The sequence below is a fragment of the Etheostoma spectabile genome, chromosome 1, assembly GCF_008692095.1.
Source record: "Etheostoma spectabile isolate EspeVRDwgs_2016 chromosome 1, UIUC_Espe_1.0, whole genome shotgun sequence".
In the NCBI taxonomy this organism is placed as follows: domain Eukaryota; kingdom Metazoa; phylum Chordata; class Actinopteri; order Perciformes; family Percidae; genus Etheostoma; species Etheostoma spectabile.
Window position 1 is genome coordinate 28,996,789 of NC_045733.1, and position 7,307 is coordinate 29,004,095.

Consider the following 7,307-nt stretch of genomic DNA (forward strand, 5'->3'; position numbering starts at 1 on the left):
TATTTTTTTTTGGGGGGGGGGGGGCGTTGTTAGGCCCTTAGTGAACGATCAAGTAGGATTCATTCTTAACTGTCTAAAGCCTAAGAGAGCAACAGCATGTTATAAATGAAGGGCTGCAATGTTTGTTGTCCACCAACATGACAGTGTACAACTAACAACAAGTTTGCATGTCTCACGGACTTTCCAGTAGTAGGGCTTTTAGTTTTTATTATTTGGATCTTATGAGTAGCCAAGTGGAAATATTCCCACTTTGACCTGACTGGACAAAAATCTGGAGAATTATTCCCTTGGGATGGTGAACATTGGTGCTAAAACCAAATTGTTAGACACACGCCCAAACCTCATAAATATAAACCTCACAAACATATTTACACAATAAAAATGATTGATTAAACTATGAAAATTAAAAGTAATTCAGCCAATCTTTTGGAGCAGTGAGACACCACAGTCATATTGGCAGACTCTAATGATTTGCTGCTCCGATATTTATGGAGGCCACTCGCGTCCTGACTCCTGAAAACACACACTGCAATTTCATTACCCAGCTGACAAACAATACACATGTGAAGGACGGTAAGTTGATGCTTTATCACACAGCTACTGAGCTGATTGCAACGCCATGAACTACTACAACTGCTATTTCTAGTCATAGTTCCATTATCCTGACTGTGACTATAATTGCCAGTGTTCATCACACCCCCCAACCGGCAACACTTTCCTCACCACTCAAGGTTTCTGCCTAACTGTACGTACACACCACGGCTGACTTCAGCTGCATAAGAAGCTCTGGCCGCCCTGTCCAGGACGCTTCTACGTACGGGGGAAGCTTTTGATGCTTTGGCCGCTCTGGTGTGGCCGCCTTCTTTCGATCGTATGTTTCTCTGGAATCGGCCAGAGCGAAGGACGTCTATGTGTTTGGTTCCTGGTCGTTTGCCGCTGACCCACGTCAAAGCTCAATACCATAAAATTGACCTAGTTTTAACTTTCTGCTTGACGCTCAAAATGCCCAAAACGGACAAAACATAACGCCGATGGATTTGTTGCTTCTTGCAGCTAAGAGAAGCCAGCTTCCATTGAAAAGGAATGACTTCCGTGTGTATGTACAGTAAAAAGGGCTTTTTTCGCCACTGTCTCACTCAATGCTTTGTCATGGGGGAATGACTGGAATTGTTGGGTCTTTGTCAATTATAATGTGGTCTAGACTTACCCTGTAAAGTGTCTTGAGATAACTTTTGGTATGATTTGATACTAGAAATAAAATTGAATTGCTCAGTGTCAACCTTGAGTAAAAAAAAATGCCTGTATACCTGGTCTACCCAAACAGAAAAAATAAACATATTGCGGTCTCAGTTTCACCTACTATGCTCACTTGTGGGTGTAACGGCAGACGTTTCAACCTGCATCTTGTCTCTGGACCACGTGCGCTCTACTCTCCACCCTAATCAGCCACGCTAAATTAAGAGCCAGCCAGCCAGAGACAGCCACTGCCCGGGAGCAGCAGGCAGCCAGTCATGACATTTCAGCTTCCCTGAGGCTGCAAATGACCCCGACACTGGAGCCCCTGGCCCCTCACACACATTCACACACACAAAATACACCGTATTTGACATGGCTATCCAATACATAATCAGAACCTAAGCCAGAACCTTGCCTATTCCAATATATTCAGGAACAGAAAACACGACACACACACAACACACACACACACACACACACACACACACACACACACACACACACACACACACACACACACACACACACACACACACACACACACACACACACACACACACACACACACACACACAAACACACCCACACACACACACACACACACACACACACACACACACACACACACACACAGGGCCCAAGCCCATTCAATACCAAAGCTCAACAGCTCTCATGCATATTTATGGAAAAGGAGAGTGGACCCACTCCAGAGAATATCAATCGAGGCTTTGAGGAAGCAGATTTCTTTCTGTTCAGGAGAATAAATGAAACTGAGATCAGCTCTCGGTGAAACTGAGATTAACAACCCACTATAGAAAACAATGTTAAACTGAAATTTTCACACTGACTAGGTACACATTAGAACTAATAGCCTTTGAAAAGAAATAATTAGAGCCCGGTGATTTCTGGTTAATCAGGACACCAATCAGGACCCTTTATATGCTTTTACTAATTCAAAATATCTATACCTAATACCTATTAGGGTAGAAAACATGTAGTTGACTGAATGAGAGAAAATGTTGTACGTATGGTGTATGTGTTGTGTAAGCACTATCCCTTTAAGAGAAGGGAAGGGAACTGTGTGTATAGTCTGAGACGTGCTTGTGTTGAATCGTGGTTGAATCGTAATCTTCTATTAAAAGTTGCAAAATGAAGATGAACATGTTTCCGGCAGTTCATTCTGAGGGTGGAATATAAAGAAGATTATCTAAACCGGTTCATTAAAACAAAGTGTTGTTATTAATGCCTCATTGCACTGGGACACTACTATGATCAGCACTGTACGTCAACGTCGAACTAGGAAGTCGGTCCATAAGGTGTGTTGGATGTTTACAATTTAAAAGGTTAGGTTAAAATTGCATTACCTGCTTTCATTTTCTCTTCCGTATAATGTAAATTCTGCTAATGTGGAGGTTTGTTTAACTCTATTTTTGGCAATGTTGCCGTTTCCAGATCTCAGCAATTACAGTACCTTGGTGACAATGTTGAATTTTCATCCTAAGCATAAGCTATATTCCTTAAGTTTCCTTCACAAAAACCCTGCCTTTTGATCTATCACAGGAAGCACATCAAGCATGTTTATCAAATGTGGGTCACCATTTCATATGTGAAAACTTCACAATACAGGCACACATGGTTTTGAGATACTTCCCATGTAAAACATCGCATCAACAGGTACATTTGGACATTTTAGAGAAATATCTTATTTTTCATGTAAACAGGAAAGATATGTGTATGCACAATAATGCACCTGTAGATGCTCAGCGACATGTGATGCGTTTCAGTTGATAAAAGCATTAGTCATTGTGCCACGTTTCCTACAAGAGGATGAAGATGAACAAATTAATTTTTTTAAACATGAAAATAGAGAGAAAAGAGGGGGTATTCTGTAGGTTTCAGATAACCAAGTTCAAACCTTTCCACAGAGATAATGACGGCCCCATCAGCCCCCCCACTCAGCAGGCTATGTTAATACCACTACAATTATCACACAGTGAATTAACAAGCATCTCAGGGAAGTGTTTTTCTACAACATTAAATTGTATTTGCACGCATCGAGTGGCAGCTTACTTAGACACACATATAGACACATGCACACGTGTGTCTATATGTGAAAGAGAGAGAGTGAGTACGGGAATGGCTGGCCAGTGCAGCTGTCTTTGTCCAGCATGTTATCACTCCAACATTAGATGAATACATCACTCCGTGGCTGCGCCGGGCACCGACCCGACAGCTCGTCTCCACCATGCTGCAGCAGACGGAGCGGCTGATACTGGTCAGCTGGAGAAGAATCATTTGCATCGAGCGAGGAGAAAAGCGAGAAGGAGAGCTATCCAGCTTCGCCTCTTCCACTGATGGAAGCCTACCTCGGGGCTTTGAGACGCCTGAACTCACTGAACGAGCAGAAACACTGTTATCCTGACTTAACTCGTCAAATAATCATCAAAAGGCATTAACTCCACTTCACAGCGAGCATTTATTTTATGAAGCATTTTGAAGTAGCTATTGTATCCCTGCATTACAGCATATTCAGTGAAGGGGGAAATCCATTGGCAGGCAGTCCATTTGTAACTAATTGTGTAGCCCGCCTAACAGACAATAAAGATGACATATTCGTTTTGGTGCTTCTCTGTACAAAATATGAAACAATGAGCCTCAACACCATTTTTTTTACTAATGGCAACTGCGTGGATGTAACAGAGCCCTGATGTGAGCATCTACAGGTTTCAGAAAACAAGAAATCATGTTTGCATATCAAAGAAAACCGAAATTTTTTGGCCAGCGGTGGTAGATGGAGACTCCTCTATAATTAGAATATGTTAGGATATGATGTGAAAAAACTGCTACTATGTAGGCCAATATTTTCTGGGGGAAAAAAAAAACACTGTGCATGAATTAGCACAAAGCAACAAAGATGTCTCAATTTAACTGACTTAAGCAAATAGTTGCTCATAAACATTGGCCAACAGACAATGAAAATGGGAAAAAAGAAGGCTGCAGAGGACAAAACTGTTTGGATGCTCCAAATTTGGACAAGAAATGCTGACCTATGCCACACTGGGAGAATCCTTTCATAAGCAAAAGCTTTGGTGGCTTTATGATGCTTGTGGTATAAGAATGTGGACTCAGAGAGGACAAAGGCCCTGAACTGGGACACAGCTTTAGATTACCTTCTGATTTCTGGTAAACCACACCGCAATTGTCAATGAAGTGAAAATGCTATTTTCCTAGAATTTTTTTTAGGGGTAAACATTTTTGCAAGAATTTGACTGTATGACTACATATTAAACATCACGGCCATATTCTCTGTCCTGGCTCCATAATAGTGGGATGAGCATTTGTCAAAGGAATGTATTGTTACGCATATGTGAGAGGAAAATGTACAGAGTTTCTCTACACAACCGATACATTTACTGCACACGTCATCTACAGATATGGTGATTTTGCAGGTGTTAAAGGAGATTTTATGCATTACGACTATAGCAAATCCTATCTAAATATAGACACATTAATGTGATTTTCTTCTCTCTACAAAGTCAAGTTTCTTTTACCAGTGTCAACTAAGAACCTCCAGGTGTCATGACAACAGAGTGAGTGTGTGTATGTGTGTGTGTGTGTATATACTGAATGTTTACTACTGCAAGGCAATTGTTGTCACATAAGATAACTTTCCAGTCTGTAAGCTACCGTAGAAATAGAGCAGAAGGCATACAATATGTAGACCAATTTATACACACACACACACACACACACACTAGGGCTGGGCGATATATCGATATAAAAAATATATCGATATATTTTTTAATGAGATATGGAATTAGACCATATCGCATATATCGATATAGTTTAAATTTACGCTGTGATCCTCCAAGCAAGCTACTGCCCTGGCGCTCTCTGCACTGCTCCCCGCGCCATAAACAAATTACAGCCAGGGGTCGAACACTACAAATCTTTTTCCCCCCTAAAACAGTGACACAAAATGCAATACGAAGTGTGTGTGAAACTGCGCGCTGCAGACCCCCGCCGCAAGCCATCGCACACCCCAAAAAGCTCCAGCCCCGAAACAAAGTTCACTGCAAACTTCATTTACCCGCGTGGTGCCTTATGAAAGAAAAGTGACAAGCGGTGTACTATAACTAAAGCCGTGTCCTATCACATTGCTAAAGATATGGCCCCTATTCAATGTGAACAATCGGATTAAAGAAGCTACTGAAAACGATGGACCCGAGATATGAGCTTCCCAGTCGCAACTACTTTGCACGAGAATCACTGCCACTAACGTACACTGAAGTCAGGCAGAGCCGTGCTGACCGGCTCGCTTACGTCACTCATTTTGCGTTGACCAGCGATATGTGGTCGAGCAGGATATGTGAGTCTTACATGTGCGTGACAGTTCACTTCATTCAAGAGTGGATATGAATGGGAATGAAACAGCGTGTCTTCAAACAAGTTATTTCCCCCATCACACCGGTGACATATCAAAAAAGGTACTCCTGTTGTAAACAGTATTTATGTTTTACATTTTATTTTTATTTAAACAGCTGAGCTTTTATTTATGAAGCAGGTGAAGAAACCTGTTAATTATTTATTCATTTGATTTTGCAACTGTTCACTGAAATTGCTGGTTTCAATAAAACTACTTTTGACATGTCATATTTGGCTTTGACTAAACATTTGCGGAAAAAATATCGGGATATATATCGTATATCGATATTCAGCCTAAATATATCGGGATATGACTTTTGGTCCATATCGCCCAGCCCTAACACACACACACACACACACACACACACACACACACACACACACACACGAGATCAGAGAATTTTTTCGGGGGGAATTTGGAGAGAACTGACCTCTTAAAGCAAATATCTATCATTTTGGGAAACACTGTAGTTCCCTTTCTGGCAGAGAATTAGATGATAAGATTGATGCTACTCTCAAGTCTGTTATCATGGGCGGCCTTTAGCTCACCTGGTAGAGTGCACGCTCCATGTTAGCTTAGTCCTTGCCAGCGACCTGGGTTTAAAATCAGACCCGAGGCCCTTTGCTGCATGTTAATTCTCCACTCTCTCCCCAATTTCCTGTCTCTCTTTAGCTTTTCTATATAAAAAAAGAAGGTAAAAGCCCTACAATTATCTTTTAAAAAAGGATGTTGTAGACTGAAAACAGACAAAAAGCTAACCTGACTCACTAAAGTTAAATTCTTTAAGCTGACAACAATTAGGTTTGGCTTTCCAAATAAAAAGCACAAGATGAAGTTTGTTCTTGACGAGTAACAAAGAAACCTTAGACGGCATGTTGTTATTATCATTGTGATATGGACAAGGCAGAACTAATCTAGCAGCTGTGTTTTAAAGTAACAGCAGCTTTTCTCATTCACTGCAGAGAATAAAACAAATAAATATATTGTAGGTGATTCATCACTGGCGATGACAACCATGTCAATGTGGGACATAAGACGACTTCATGCTAATGCATCTCCCCGTTTTCCGCCAGTATTATAAATGTGCTGAGAGCAGGAGAGATGGTGATTCAAACTGCTGAGTAATAAATAAACAGCCACAGTGGCAGGGTTGCAGGCTGTGTCTTCTGAAATGGAGATTGTGGGCTGTGTAAGGGTCTCAGGGGTGCGGTGACAGCTCTGGTAAGAAGCTGTAAAAGGTGACAAGTGGTCTTCATCAAAATGCAACGGCGTCACCTGTAAGAGAAAAAAGTTTTGGAAATGAATGGCTGCCCATGAGTGCTGGGTCAGCTGTATATCATCTTGTCCATTTTCTTCACCCGCGGTGTCACACAGCTATTTTATGGAGGGCAGCTGACAGGCAATTATCTGCTCAGTAGGGAGGTCAACACTCTGGAGCTTGTCCATGGAATGGGAGGAGGCAAACCAGATACTACGACGGGAAAATGCACCGATGCCTTTGGTTACTGACCTGGAAAATGTGACCGGGATTGCTTGTGAGGCCTTTTGCTTGTCACATGAAAGAGCTAGTGAATTCTTGTTTACACAGTGAGTGTGAACTCAGTTTGTTCAGTCCAGGGGCGTCAGACCGGGGGGAGGGGGGGGG

General features: G+C 41.8%; 1 protein-coding gene across 1 annotated transcript in view; it reads right to left on the reverse strand.

Moving 5' to 3' along the window:
• Nucleotides 1-7,307, reverse strand: part of LOC116693743 (protein kinase C-binding protein NELL1) — a 296,583-nt gene that overhangs the window by 241,403 nt on the left and 47,873 nt on the right. The gene's annotated exons all lie outside the window — the stretch shown is intronic.